This window comes from Oxyura jamaicensis, chromosome 1, assembly GCF_011077185.1.
Source record: "Oxyura jamaicensis isolate SHBP4307 breed ruddy duck chromosome 1, BPBGC_Ojam_1.0, whole genome shotgun sequence".
In the NCBI taxonomy this organism is placed as follows: domain Eukaryota; kingdom Metazoa; phylum Chordata; class Aves; order Anseriformes; family Anatidae; genus Oxyura; species Oxyura jamaicensis.
Genome location: NC_048893.1, coordinates 113,892,743 through 113,908,754, shown reverse-complemented (window position 1 = coordinate 113,908,754; position 16,012 = coordinate 113,892,743). Strand labels below are relative to the sequence as shown.

The 16,012-nt window shown below is 41.5% G+C and overlaps 1 protein-coding gene across 1 annotated transcript in view; it reads left to right on the top strand.

Moving 5' to 3' along the window:
* Positions 1-11,676: 11,676 nt before the first annotated feature.
* The window catches only part of LOC118160882 (programmed cell death 1 ligand 1-like), a 32,152-nt gene continuing 27,816 nt past the window's right edge, over positions 11,677-16,012 (top strand). Inside the window, exons 1-2 of the mRNA XM_035315949.1 lie at positions 11,677-11,812; positions 14,078-14,227. The gene's annotated coding sequence lies outside the window, so the exon portion shown is untranslated. The remainder of the gene's footprint in view (positions 11,813-14,077; positions 14,228-16,012) is intronic.

The window sequence follows — 16,012 nt, the reverse complement described above, 5'->3', positions numbered from 1 at the left end:
AGGACACAGAAGTCATGTCCCCAGTGTCATATATACGGCTGAGACATCCAGCACGCAGAGACATTTTTCTGTCCTCCTCTCACTTACTGGACCGGAAAGTCTACTTCCTTGCAGCATTCATCCCTGTAGACATCATAAATCAACAAAACCCATTTGCTACTTTGAATAGGACTGCTCATAAATTGCCAGTCTACACTTTCATGTGTGTTGCGCAAAAAAAAAAAAAAAAAAATTAAAAAAATGCCCTTAACAAAGTTGTAAAGAGAAAGAAGATGAAAGGAAGTCTTTCATTAGAGACCGGAAAACCTTTAAGGACATGTCAGTAAGAAGTGATGCTAATGCAGCCACAAGATGAACCAAAGGTAAGTGCTAAAATTTTCTTCTGCCAGGAGATCTATTCTATCACAGACAGCTTGTACATGAACCCTTTCACAAGGCTGAGTTTGTAGTTTTGAAACAAAATCATGTTTGCTTGCACAACCTTCTTTTCCACTGCATCATGCTGGCAGTTGTATTCCTCTTGATCCACCTCTTTGTTGGTCAAACTTAGCATTATAGTTTTACCCAACTTATTTCAGTCACAGTAACTGCAAGGAGTTGAAGGAGCAGAGGCAAAAAGTGTCTGAATTATCTCCGAAGTGCAGTTGCTCCCTTTATAACACAAGGCAAATATAAAGCATCTTTATCACTCTATTGGAAACCTCATTAGACAGTCAGCTCAGATCAGTATGATGAAATGCCTACTACATTAGGGCTCTGTGTTAGTGAAGTACTAGAGGTTCCATCATAAACATAGACTTTTAAAGGTATTTCTTTAGTTATCTACATGTATGCTGATATTTCTGTATCTGGCACTATCTGCAGCACAGGGGTTTGCTCTCTAAGTTGACATATATTATTGAACATTCTTATCAGAATAATGAGGAAAATTCAGCCCTGTAGTGGTTCCTGATCTACCAAACCACTCAACACATGTGGCCAGAAAATGACAGTCCCTTCCGGAGACATTTATCGACCTTTTCTGTACAGTGTGAGGCCCAAAGTCAGTGCCCCAGGAAGGCCTCCTGGCATCAGCTCAGGCAAAGAGCATGCCCAGGAACTGAAGGACTGGGGGAGCAGGACAGCTGTTCTGCTTTGACAAGCAGGTCTCCAGGGGTCTCCCTGACCAGGGTGAACCATGGTGCCAGGCCCCTGCTACATCCTCAGGAGACAGAAACCCCATCAAGAGTAATAGCAAGTCAGGGCACAGCTCAGCTCTGAGGAATAAGTGTCTTCAAGCAGGAAAAAGCAGAAAGATAAATGAGAAAAAAAAAAAAAAAAAAGCAAGTCTGTTTAACTTCAGGGCTTTGTTTGTTTGTTTTAAGCTTTTGGTTTGGGGGATTGCATTTTTCAATGCCTACCATGAGGAAGACAGCTGCCTGTCAAGGTGTTGCTCACAGAACAGCTTTATCCAGCTGAGAGTAGGAAGGAGAAGAAAGAGGAGTAAAAAAATTAATAATAATAAATTAATCTGCTCCAGCCCAGTGACACTTCACCAGTTCCCTGGAGGTGAAATTCTGTGTGGGAATTTTTATTATTATATTTTTTTAAATACAAACAGAGCTTAAAGTGAGCTCTTATTAACAAGCATATCCTCTTGACTGGCTGGAATCATTAACCACAAAAACCACAAGGCATGTACACTGCGAGCCAGTGCTTTTTGCAAGCATTTTTGGCAAAGCAGAGACTACTGACAGGCTTCATACAATGTGTTTTAACTTCAATTTTGAGCAATTCTTATCACGTCATAGCATAACTGGATGGAAAATTATTTCTAAACAAACAAAGGCAAACAAACAGTTCCTCAGAAACAGAAATGTTGGCAAAAGAAAATGTTGTCAACCAACAAGCCCTGTGGCCATATTTACTGTGTCAGCAGGCCTTCAGAGCCTTGGGAAAGGAGAGCAGGTAGTCCGTGTGTCACATACTTCCCCTGGTAAGACCCAGTTTTTGCATTAAAAACTGGCTGTCCCAAGGGTGATTTGTACATTCAAGCCTGACCAGCCCTGTGGGATCCCAGGCACTGATCCCATGCCCCACCTGTATGGTTTTCAGATGCTTTTGGGGTGAACTTGGAGGGAAGGATTTTGTTTGTTTGTTTTAGTCTGCATGCAAAGCAGCTCCACACAGCCAGGATGAGACCACTGAGATCATGCACCCAAACAGACACATGGCAAGAATTTTGCGTAGCCAGAAACAGACCCCAAGGCCCTCCTGTGAAGGTCTATCTCTAAAGCTCAGCCCTCTTACACATTGTGTACTGTGTTTTATAAATACATTTTTAGTCATTGTGCACCCAGATGCTGGGATGTGATAGAGCACTCAGCCTGTAGACAAATAACTATATAACATATCTCTTGGCTGGAAATTCCATGAAGGTAGTCAGTGCAATTGCACAAAGGTAGGTGCAATGGAGCAACGTACCAAATGAAGGTCAGAATTTGCAAGATGGATGAGAAAGGATATGGCTCCTGCAACGAACACCTATTCTTGTCTGAGTGGCAGAACTGACACAGACAGAATGCAAACATTATCGCAATGTCACTGCTTTGTTCAGACTTCTTACTTTTCAGGGAGGAAATATCTGTTATCTTATTCCCACCCCACACCTCTTCCCTAGAACAAGTCAAAGCTGGTGTTGCTGTTCATTGCCAAACATCACACTCTTGTTCTGTTCCTTTTGGGATGTTGCTCCCTGTGTGTTGGCAGAATGCCAACAGATTAAACAAACAGGTAGTTATCAGAACCTGACTGAACTTTCACACTAAAAAAAAAAAAAAAAAAAAAAAATGCTTCCTCTCTCAAAACGTAGCTAAAATTGACAGCACTCCTAGGTAAAGGCCAGGGTGAGCTTTGGATAAAGATTACTTTAGACTTCCCCAGCCACAAAGTCTCTGCTCACCCTGCTCTCTGTCTGGGTCACAGTCACAGAGAAGACACTGGGCTATAAGGACCTTTGGACACTTGCAGTATAGCAGCTGCTGCTGAAGCAAGACATTTCCCTACTACTAAACCAATTTCTGATAGGTCAAGGGGACCGCACATAATATCTGCAAAATTGGCACTTCAATTGCTGTTAATATTTGCAGAGTATATCCTTCTAGTAACAAAAAGCCCTCTGCAAAGATCAAGAACTGATTGAGTTGCAGCACTATATTCTGCAAAGCTCAAGTTTCTCCAAGATCAGAAACCAGAGCTCCTTTGCCCCAGGGGCTGGGGCACCCTATGGAGAAGAGGAGCACTCCCACCATGGTCACCTGTGTAGTGAGATCAGTAGTTGCACTGAGCAAGGAGCAAAGTCAGACCATTTTGTCTCACCACACACTAACGGTTCAGTCAACCCAGGGAGGCATCTCCACTCTAGAGAAGGTGTGAACCAAGCTGTCAGACGGATCAAAGGAGAAAGACGTGTGCACCTTAAGAAAAGTACTATGATTCATTTCACCCTGCCTACCACAAATAGAAGCAAGGCTGGGGAGCACTCAAGCCACTGTGGCTGTCAGCAGTTGCGTAATTCAAGGGTGCCATGCAAGTCCTAGGGTCCATGTGCAGTCACAGACCATCAGTTATGGCAAAAAAAGATGTAAGAAGAAAGCATAGCTGACATGTTCCTGGAAAGCAGCCTAAGACCTGAACAATAGGAATGCCCCAGGGAGTTCCTCTTCCATGGTAAAAGTGTCAAACTGAACACATACACGCTACAGACCCAATAAGGGAGTCAACAGGGAGAGTGTCATGTGCGGAGGGCTGTGTTCTTGTGTGCAACCATTTTGTTGCTTGTGTTTAGAAATGTATATTTTGGGTTGGGAAAACTCACACAAGACACCACATGGCATGCCTAGTGTTGCACAAACCAAGTAGTAGGGGGGTTGCTGTTGGATCTCATGGTTTCTCTGTCATGTCTGAGTGAAAGACCCACTCCTCCAATTAGCAATGATCTAACTGCTCATAAGAACTGAAGACAGCATTAACGTGACTACGCTGAATCTCCAAAGTACGTTTCTCTCTCCTCTGATGAAGAGCACAGCACGGGCACTCAACTCTTGGCTTATACAGTTAGAAAGGCCAGAGAGAAATCCAGTTACATCCACAAAAGTGTTATTACACTTGTAAATTAGCTGGCTGGAATGCGATGCACACATCGGCAGGTGAGGCATCACCACCAGCCCACTCAGCCCCTGCCCTGCCCAGCCAGGCAGGCAAGGCCATGCCTCACTTGAGTGGGTAGGAGAGCGTAGATACCTAGAGCAACATACACCTTCCACACCTCCCAGTGCTTCCTGCTTTTCCCCAGGAAAGCCCACAGAAGCCTCGTGGCAAATACAGCCATGAAAACTCTTGCAGAAAAAGCATGAACTGATGAGTGCCTGAACACGTGGGCAGACACCCACATCAAGGTTTTGTGATAAAAGAGAAGTGATCTCAGAAAGGAACAAGCGGCTCATCAATCAACCTGGAAGCTTTGTCCCTTAGGGGATCAGACTGACAAAGTAGCAAAATATTATCTTTGCTCTCATTCTTTGCTCACAGTTGAGCCGATTTTTTGTTCCCATTTCTGCTTGCACATTCAGGTCATTAGGTCTCAGCCATGTATGCGTGCTTCTTGCCAAGTGTCTGCTATTGCCAGGACTTAAAAGAATATTTTTCATCTTGGACAGCAGCACTGCTGCCTGTCATCTCTTCTTTTGCAAGCAAACATGTTTCTTCAATTTTTGCTGCTCTAGTTGCACCATGAAAGTGGTTCAGCAGTTGATCAAATGATTCAAAAGCCAACAAAAGCGCTCATTTCTTCATACCCAAATATTCTCTTACTCTAGATTAAGAGTCCTACCCACATGTCATGAATGGACCATGTTACCTCAAAACAAGTAGAAACAAGTGAAACTCATTGCAACTAGGAATGCTTCTCACAGGATGGAAAGATTCAGTCTATAGCCAAACACAAAACAACAGTTAAAGTACATAGGTCTCAGTGCTCACCAGATTGATGCAAATAGTCTTTTTTTTTTTTTTTCCACTTGGACTGAAGAGGAATAAATCTATACAGCCTCACCCAAAAAAATAATTTTGCTGTCTTCCACTCATATTGACAAACGAAGTTTGTACTTTCCTTCTGGTGTGAGCTTGATTAAGACTGTTTGTATTATTTAGTTCATCTGATAAAAAAGGGGGTGGGAAGAGGAAAAATCCATTTTAGTGATAACACCAGGTAAGGTTATCACTTTTAATGATTAGTTATGCATATCAGACAAAAATTTGTGACTCATTTTTGGGGGGAGTTCTATGCCTGTAAGGTCACAAGCCATTCTGACTATAAAAAGAAGAGGAGGGTAAAAATAAAGTTAAAAGAGGAACACTGAAAGGTTACAACACACTTACACAGAACTGAAAGAAACTTCCTTATCCAGTCTGAAGCAATATGTAGTTAAATCCAAATTTATATTCCAAATACAGCAGATTAAGTAATATAAATTCTCACTTTTTCTACCCATTCACCTGTAAGTGCTGAAAATAGTCTAGCTCTGACTTTGAAAAGCATTTGATTTACAGTGTTCAAAGTAGTAGATGTGTTCATAAGTATGTTTTGTAAAAAAAAAAAAAAAAGTGGATTTCCGTATTCTATGGAATAGGAGACCATATTTCACTTTCAATGAAAGCCTTTTAGCAAATAAGGATAGAGCAAGCTGAGAAGAGAAGAAAAAAAATAATGTTTATACAATCTAAAAGCAGCACAAAAAAAGCTACTGACCAGATGAACATTTCTAGGCACTGAACTGAGCATCCCCAGAGACTGAAAACCAGCAAAGCATTAGGCAGTGATCTTTAGCGCATGAATCAGCTTAAAGATTTGATGGCAGCTTCATAGCTTGTCTCATCATCACTGGGGCCTGGATTAGGGACATGAAGAAAAAGCTTCCTGCCCTGGTTTGACACTTGGACTATTACCCGCTATTGATTTTTCAGGTAGGCAGTGATGAAGCTTCAAGACAAAGTCCGATGGCAATCAAAAGAGACTTCAGGGCCTCGAGACAGCTAGTTAAGAGGTCAGGAACACAGGTGGAATTTTCCTCTATGCCTCCAGTTGCAGGGACTGATGAGGTGAGGAACAGGAAGAACCAACAAATCAATATCTGGCTCCAAGCCTGATGTCACAGGCAAAACTTTTTTTTTTCTTTTCTTTTTTTTTTTTTTTTTTTTTTTTTTTTTTTTTTTTAATCATGGGTTGTTTTTACAAGACACCAGGCCTGCTGGCAATGGATGTGGTTCACCTGTCTCTAAGGGGGAAAATGAATCTTTGCTCAGCAGTTAACAGGGCTCATTGATAGGGCTTTAAACTAGATTTGAAGGGGGAAAGGGATAAAAACAGACTTGACAGAGACAAGCCTGGGGGTGGTATAACGATAGTTACAGGATGGCGTGCTAGCAAGGTCCATCAGTCTGCTCCCCCTGTAGAGGTAGGGAATGAAGAGCCATGTGGCAGCAAGGGCACAAGGGACATTGACTGGTTAGAAATCACAAAACCGCCCGGGAGTGGTCATACATGAATTAAGGCTTCCCCCTGCAAAAAGAGGTGGCAGGATCACTAGCCCAGCTGAAGTGCATCTATACCAATGCACACAGTATGGGCAACACCTTGAATACTGTGTTCAGTTCTAGGCCCCTCACTACAAGAACATCAAGGTGCTTGAGCATGTCCAAAGAAGAGCAAAGAAGATGGTGAAGGGTCTAGAAAATAAGTCCTATGAGGAGTGGCTGAGGGTTGTTCTGCTTGGAGAAAAGAAGGCTCAATGGAGAACTTACTGCTCTTTACAACTACCTTAAAGGTAGTTGCAGTGAAGTGGGGCTAAAGTTGTGCCAGGGGAGGTTTAGGTTGGATATTAGGAAGAACTTCTTTACTGAACAGGTTGTTAGTCACTGGAATAGGCTGCCCAGGGAAGTGATTGAGTCACCATCCCTGGAGGTCTTTGAAAGACATTTAGATGTAGAGCTTAGGGATATGGTTTAGTGGAAGATTTGTTAGCGTTAGGTCGGAGGTTGGACTCGGTGATCTTGGAGGTCTCTTCCAACCTAGACTATTCTGTGATTCTATGAATGGGCTCTTCTCCCAAGCACATAGAGTTCAGACAAGAGGAAACGGCCTCAAGTTGTGCCAGGGGATGTGTAAGTTGGATAGTAGGATAAATTTCTTTACTGAAAATGTTGTGCAACTTTGGAAGTGGTTGAGTCAACATCCCTGGAGGTCTTCAAGAAACATGTAAATGTAGAACTTAACATGGTTTAGTGGTAGACTTTACTACAAGGTTAAAGGTTGGATTAGATGATTTTAGAGGTCTCTTCTACCCTGAATGATTCTACAACCATACTTGAGTTCTGTATTTAGTCCATCTCAATCAAGTCATGTGGAAAGGCCAGGAGGCCTGCATGGATGAACAAGAAGCTCCTAGAAAAACTTGAAACCAGAAAGAAAGCATACAAAGTGTGGAAACAAGAATGGGTAACCTACAAGGAAGACAAAAAATTGTCCAAGTGTGCAGGGATGAAGTTAGAAAAGTCAAACACTCTCTGGAATTGAATCCATAAAGGGATACTAAAGACAACATGAAGAGTTTCTGTAGGCACATCATTGACAAAAGCAAGGGTAGGGAGAACACAAGCCCACTGTTGAAGGAGATAGGAGACCTTGTTACACAGGGCATGGAAAAGGCTGAGGTATTGAATGTGCTTTTTTTGCCTCAGTTTTTACTAGCAAGGCCAGTCTTCAGGAAACACAGGTCCCAGAGGCCACAGGAAAAATTTAGAGCAAGGAATATGTATCCTTGGTGGAAGAGTATCATGTCATACCTAAGCAAACCATGGGCCCTGTGACCCATGAGTGCTGAGGGAGCTGTCTGATGTCATTACAGGGCCACTTTTAATATTCCTTGATTAGTCATAGTGGTTGGGAAAATGGCCTGAGGACTGAAGAAAAGCAAATGTCATTTCTACCTTCAGGAAGGGCAAAAAGTAGGATACAGGGAACTACAGGCAAGTCAGCCTCACCTCCATCCTTGGATAGGTGATGGAGCAGCTAATCCCAGGTACATGAAGGACAGGAGTCATCAGCAGTAGTGAACAAGGATTCAACATGTGGCAATTGAGCTTGACCAACCTGCTGATCTTCTACAATGAAGCAACTGGTCTGGTGGAGAAGGGGAGAACAGCGGATAATATTCTCCTTGACTACAGTAAGAATTTAAACACCATTTCCCATAAGAACCTTATATACAGGCTGTTTGTGTATGGACAAGATTAATAGAAAAATTAAGTGGATTGAAAACTAGCTGAATATCCAGGCCCCTGAGGTCATGATCAGTGGCATAAAGTCTAGTTGGAGGCCAGTGACAAGCAGAGTACCCCAGGGGTTGATACTGTCTCCAGCCTTTTTCAACATTTACATTAATGATCTGGATAATGGGGCAGCACGTTGGTTGAGGGAACTAAACTGGGAGGAATGGTGCTGACTTCAACAAGCTGGAGAAATGGGCTGACAGGAATGTCATGAAGTTAAAAGTGAAGTGTCAAATCCTGCACCTGGGGAGGAACAACCGAAGGCACCAGTACATACAGAGGCTGCCAGCAGGTCAAGGGGGGTGATCCTTCTCCTCTACTCAGCCCTGGTGAGGTCACACCTGTAAAACTGTGTCTAGTTCTGGGCTCTCCACAACAGAACAGACACAGACATACTGGAGAGATGCCACCATGAAAATGACAAAGGGACTGGAGCACATCTCCTATTAAGAGAAGCTGAGAGAACTGGGACTGATCAGGGTGGAAAGGATGAGGCTCAGCATAGGTCTCGTTAATGTCCATAAACACCTGAAGGGAAAGTGCAATGAAGACAGAGCCAGGCTCTTTTCAGTGGTGCCCAGTGCTAGCACAAGAAGCAATGGGCACAAACTGAAACACAGGAGACTCCACCTGAACATCAGGAAGCGCTTCTTTACCATGAAGATGATCTAGTACTAGCACAGGTTACCTGGATAGGTTGTGGACTTTCCTTCCCTTAGATATACTCAAAAGCTGTCTGGACACGACACAACCGGTTCTAGGTTGTCCTCCTTGAGCAGGGAAGTTAAACCAGATGAACTACAGAGATTCCTTTCAATATCATTAATCCTGGTGTGTGTTCTTTTTGGAGAGAGAGTTACACTCGGATTTTGAGAGAACATTAACAAATTGTATAATCACAGCAACAGCAGTCTCCTTCCAGTGACTCAAATCCATGTGAAGTTTAACAGGAGTACATTGAAGAAAGAGAAAGGGAAGGTTAAAAACATATTTATATCAACATCCCCATCCTATAGTTCAATCTTTTCCCTGTCAAGATAAATAATTATAAACCAGTTTTATGCTACTGCCCACTCTTTTTATTTTATACTTAACTACACTCAGTGTAGCACACAAGAACACCAAGCAATCACAGTACATCAATTCATTAATTTTGTCACAGGGATTAGAGTTCTTGAAAGAACACTGTACATTTTGGTATGGTTTAACCTGCTGAGCACTCATCACAGATCAGCATAATTTGTCTTAATCACTGAAAATGAAACTGAGTAATAGATATGTGTCCATGCCCTCCTAACATGGGACCTTCATTTCAAAGCACTGGAAGGTATACATCCATGACTCCTGTATTTTTATACACTGAGCAGTTTTGGGAAAAAAAAAAAAAAAAAAAAGTATTAGTAATCCAGATACACTGCCTGCTTATGCAAGACAGGAACAGAGTAATAGAGTGAGAAAATGATGGAATAGAAGAGACAGGATAATGAGGAGCAATGCTGGAATACAGTAGCCTTTCAGTTCTTAGGATTTTTGTGCTAGAAGGTACTTAACCACAACATCAGTGCATTTCTCCAAAGACCAAACCCAAGAAAAATTTGGAGTATTTATTAACATAGGACTCAATAGGGTACATACTGCAAAAGGCTTATTTATCAAGTGTTACTTCTCAGAACTCATACATTGTATGACATTTTTTTGTTTGGTTGATTTTGTTGTTGTTGTTTGGTTTTCTAGTATAATGAAGCATGACTTCCTAGAGTTTCTTCAGTTAGATTCTGGCTTAATTGGAAAAAAAAAAAAATCAAACTTATACAAAAAAAATGCTTTGAAGTTTAGTGTTACATATCAATGTTTAAATTCATCCAATATGACTAAATAGTTAACTCTTTTTGTAGTCCAAGCAGTGGAGGATTTGAGAAGACAGACAGCAGTGCCTAGAATGCTAATCATTTTAACTAATCTGGTATGCCTCTTATGGCTTATTTCTCCACTGTGGAGTTCAAGACTAGCAGTGCATTATAGGTATATGCACACACACAACCTTGTCATGCAAACACTTTTTTAAAACAGACAAAGGGAGATGTCAGAAAGACTACATTCAATGCCAGAGGGACTACCCAGAAACTGGCAGAGAAGACAGCTGAATGGAATCTAATACACTTCAGAAATGAAAGCAGGTAAGTGCTGAATTGTGCAGTTATGCAACAATGTGCAACAAAACCTCAGTGAAGTGATGGCTACGCTAGCAAACGTACAGAAAGAAAAATTCCATTATGAAATAACATAGCAGAGCGCACCAGGTACCCCCATCCAAGTTGACACCTCAGCAAGGTGTGAGCAAGAGCTCTCTCAAAGAAGAGATGGGATTCTACCAGGTTTGGCTGAAGAAAAAAAAAAAAAAAAAAAAAAAAAGCAGAAAGCAAGCTTAAAAATGCTCTACTTCAGAGCAGGAGGCAGAGGGTGGTCTGTTTGTTTGTTTTTGTACCATAGAAATGAAAAAGACATGTTTGGAAACTGAGTAATAGCCTCCATATTCAGGTGTACAGGGCACTAAATATATGGATGCCAGTTAAAACCCGCTGTAAGAAAACCTGTTGTTTTTTTGTATGTTTTATTTTAAAAACACATACAAAATAAGCAACAACAAAAAAACAATACAAAACATGTAATTTTCCTAATGGAAAGAACCAAGCGAAGTCTCAAGTGCCTGTTGGAGCTAAGTTACAAGAGCTGTGTCTGAGGCGTTACCAAAAACCTTACTTGAACATCTTCTAGTGGCACATTCTTGCTAAGAAATACTTCTTGGTAGAGGTGTGTTTTATAGGACAAGAGGTAGACAGTTCTTTGAGAAAGGACTGCAATACCAGAACAATGTACTACCATAAGCACCTAAAGTTTGGGGCCATTAGCAAAAAAATAATAACAAAACAAGTATCATTACACACAAATCACCCAGTGTTTTCCTATCATGCACTCCCTGTATTTTAAAGAAAAATAAATCCCAGGACAACTCCACGCCACTAAAAGGCTGCAGGTTGACCTTTAGAAGATAAATCGCTACATTTGAGATCTATGTCATATTTTATGGACCCTCTGTCTGTGTAGCACCTTTAAGTTTATGATCTTCAGGAATGCTTTCTTCTTCTGGGCAATATAAGGCTTGAGGTAAACAAGGAAAAGACAAAATGTAAAACAATACTCTTCAGCTTTTACTATTGGTAATGTGGTAGCTAGCAAGTTTTACGTCAGCTGAACATACCATAGTGAGTGCCCTCAGTAATTCCTTTTGCTCCTCAGCTAGTCAAGAAACACAGCCCTAGATATCTGAGTCATTGCTTCATATCCTGCCTCACTTCAGCACTTCCTCATTTAAAGCAGAGGCTCCTCGGAGCAGTAGACTGTACTTTCTCGATATCCTGCCTGAATTTGTTGAAATTCTTCGTAGGTAAGACATCAAGTTTTCTGTCTTGTATTAGAAAGTGCTAAAACTCTAGTATCTTGACTGTCCTTGTGGCTCATGACTTTTACAATTGCTTCAGATAATGAGGGTGTGGGAAAAGTGGAAAAGACAATTGCCTGTTGTTCTTGGTTGTGGCTTTTTTTTTTTTTTTTTTGCCCCCCCCCCCCGTAAATGGCAGCTTGCTGAAAAGGAAGGATACAGATTGAAAGACTCCTAGTTTAAACTTTCCTGCTCTGCAATTCCACTCCCTTTAGCCAGTCAGGGTGCACTTACAGACTTCAATAATGAAAAGTGAGTATAACGCTACTGGAAAAAAAAAAAGACAGCTTTCATAGCTTTCACCAAACACTATAAAAAGATCTTGATCTAATTTAGGCACGGAGTACAGTTTTGCTTTTAATAGCATTCTTTGTCTTTTGTTGTTCTTTACGCATTGAAGTGACATACCGGCAGAAGTGACTGAATGCTGAATTTCAGTTTAGTGAAGTTCAGAAAATGAACACATACAACACCTCAAAACATGAGCTAAGAAAGAGAAAAGGCTCAGACAAAAGTTTCAGCATATTAGTCATACCAAAAATGAAATCTCACATAACTTTTCAAGTTCTGAATAGTCATTGTTTACAAGCTTGCAGCATGTAATAGAACCTAAATAGCTTCATGTAAGGAGTGAAAGGAGTCCCATTACACTGAGCTGCACACACATAAGCATAAAGTCAATGCCACACAAAATATGCAGCATAAGGTCTCTCTTTGCAGCTGGTGAAGAAGTCACATGCAAGAGCAAGAGGACAAGAAAAGCGGGCAAGCAACTACCAGGTAAGGATTTGCCCGGTTCATAAGAGAACATATTTTTTGTGACAAGCATTTATAGGCTTTGGAAAAAGAAGATAAGATACTACAGTACAGACAGGTTTCAGAACTTGTTGCAGTTGAGTTCTGATGAAAGCTTTATTAGATTAAATGAATAATAATAATAATAATAATAAAAAAAAAAAAAAACACACAGATGCACATAGCAGCCACACGGGAGGGCACTTTAAACATCTTTTTTCCCCATTAAAATCTATTTCTACTCCTGATAGTTTGTCCCTTATCCAGAAGGAACTGTACTCCCCAAGGTAACTCAGGGAGAGAAGGTAGAAGATAAACACTGAAAAATGCAAAGCAAGTGATATCATGAAGCCAAATTTCTCCTGTCTGTGTGAACATGGAATTCAAGTCCCGTAAGAGCCCACTCATGCCAGATAATTTTCTTTTTGTGAAGACTAAATTGACAGAAGTATTTCACCAGTTGACTGAAACTGAATCCTGAGGGCACAGTGAAACCACACAATGACAGATTTTAATCTGCACCAAATCAAAAAGCTTGCTATTGTTTTGAGTTTAACTTGATAATAAGACTATAAGTTATGTAAAGACAAAGATCAGCACAGATTTTTCCTCTGCAGAAACTAATGAACTATTCATAGAAGGTGAAAAGAGGTGGTGGGAGTGTTTCATCTTCAAGCTTCATTCTTGTAATACAAACAAGACCACTGGAATATTCACCTGTATAACACAGGGAAGGGGAAAGCCTCCAGTATATAGTCTTCAGTTATGAAAGTCCTAAATTAAGATTGCATGGATGTGTAATGCTGATATGATGGAACAGTCACCTTCTTCTTGATGTTTCATCTGCCAGAGAAGCCACTCCAGAGAGGATGGGGGAAGGGGAGGAAAAAAACATTTTACTCCTACAGTAAGAAGAAGAAAACAGCCAGACACAATTCCAACCATACACACCAGCACAGCCAACTCTTTAGGACGCTTGTTGGCTTTTTCCCATTTTATCACTGTAGAAGGTTTCTACAGCGTAAAGCTTTTCTATTGTCCAAAATTCAACTCAATTAGAATAATGTGGTTTTATTTTCTCTCCCACTAATTTCCCTTCCCTGCAAGAAGTTTCCTCTTTTGATTCCTGCCTTCTCTCTGTTCCTCGACTCTTGATTTCCAAACCCTTGCTTGCGTGAGACGAGAAGGAAGCAACAGAAAGTCTTTGCTTTCTCCAGTTCACCAAGATTGCGACACTATCTGCCATTTCTGAACCACCAATATCCAAGTTTGGAAGCTTCAGTGAAGTTGGGGGGAAGTATTAGCAGTTTTAAGGAAAAATCCTGTGCCAGTTGGTGTTTAAGAATCCTCTGAAAAGGTCAAAATCGTTTCCGGCTCTCACCCACAATCTCATTCCTCTTCTGCAATGTGTTACAGCCTCCCCTCCCGCTCAGCAAGAGGAGCCCATAGAGCCACCCCTCCCCTCCAGGGGCCAAACATTCCTACACATACACAGAAGGTGTCAGTCCAATTCAGACAGCAGGACACTGCAGGCATACATCAGCAGAGATATCTTCACTTTAACAGGTGAGAGAAACAAGGGGAGGAGGGGAAAAAATAGAAACTATCCACTGAACAATGAGGTACTTTTCTTATTCAGTCCACTAAATATATTCACTCATGTAATGAATGCCTCCTCAGTGAAATATCTCATTGAGCATCAACAGTTTTCTGAAGCATGTGCCTTGGGGCAAAGCGGCTCAAAAGCTGCGCAGAGGAAAACGAGCTGGGGTTGTTGGTCAGTGCTTGCTTGAACATGAGCCAGCAGTGTGCCCAGGTGGCTAAGAAGACCAACAGCATCCTGGCTTGTAGCAGGAATAGTGTAACCAGCAGGACCAGGAAGGTGATCGTGCCCTTGTACTCTGCTCTGGTGAGGCCATACCTTGAGTACTGTGTTCAGCTTCGGGCCCCTCGGTACAAGATGGACATTGAGGCCCTGGAAAGTGTCCAGAGAAGGGCTTCCCCAGCTGGGGAAGGACCTCGAACACAAGTCCTGTGGGAACTGGGGTTGTTTAGTCTGGAGAAGAGGAGGTGCAGGGGAGACCTTATTGCTCTCTACAACTACCTGAAAGGAAGGTGTGGGGAGCTGGGAGTTGGCCTCTTCTTACAGATAACCAGCGACAGGACTAGAGAGAATGGCCAGGTCTTTTCCAGCCCTGATGAATCTATTATATATATACACTGCAGAGGTACATGCATTTTTTTCAGAGCTTTTTTTCAGAGCAATCTGAGCCTCAGAGACTTTGATGATTTTAGCTCATGTCTACCCATATCTCTCTCTATATAGAAAAGTATCTCTGCACCTTCAGGTGCATCTTAACCATACCTTCAGCGTCACTGAAATGAGTCCTATTTTATGGCTGAAGCTCATTCCAGATTTGGCTGTTTTCTCATCTGCCTTTCACTTGATTTTCTCTGCATCTACTTCTTTCTAAACTCTATTGATTCCAACCACCAGACTTTTCTACCACTCAGTTCCTATGCTAGTTACTAATCAAATGTAATAAAATAAATTGCTGGTAGTAGGACATGGTCTTCAAGCAAGTGCCCTAGTAAGATTGAAGGAAGGAAGTATGTATCCCACAGTAATTATCTGTTTCAGAATGCCTAATGAGTGACGAAGAAAGGAAGGCAGAAAAAAAAAAATCACAATTTGAAATAGATTTAATATGAACACAAACTTTAAACTGCAAAAGTGTCAGTGTGCCTATCAAGCCCCAGGAGCACAGACTGCTCAGAACAAACCTGCCTTCCTCCAGCACAAGGAATTTAAGAACAATACATACATACATAGCTAGCTCAAGGACTCCAGGCTAGACAAGCTCCAGGCACAGAAGACTTGCTTTGGCTTCGCCCATGTTAAGTTACGCAACTTCTTATAAGGGATGTGACCACACTCTAATTTCAGTTAGGATTTCCTAACATCTCAGAGCTAACTGTCTTAAAGCCATGGTTTTTTTTTTATTCCCATCTGTGGGTTACCGCTCTTTGTTTTTGCTTTTGAAGCAACCACAGCAAAACATTCCCATGTGTACACCAGAAAAGCTCAACCCACCACAGCTTTTCTAATTACAGCTTAATGAGAGCTTTAGCAGCAGGTGCTGCTTCAGTTCAGACACTGTCACAATGTCCATCTCCTAGCAGATGTTAGGGGAATGTCACCTATGAAGATCTAGAGGCCTTAAGAGCTAACATCAAGGCTTGTAAATACAGATCTATATAGCAATTTGACTTCATGTCATTTGCAAGGATGTATTTCAAGTATTTTCATTTCAGTCACTGCAGTTTAACATGTTTCCAGTCCAGATCCCC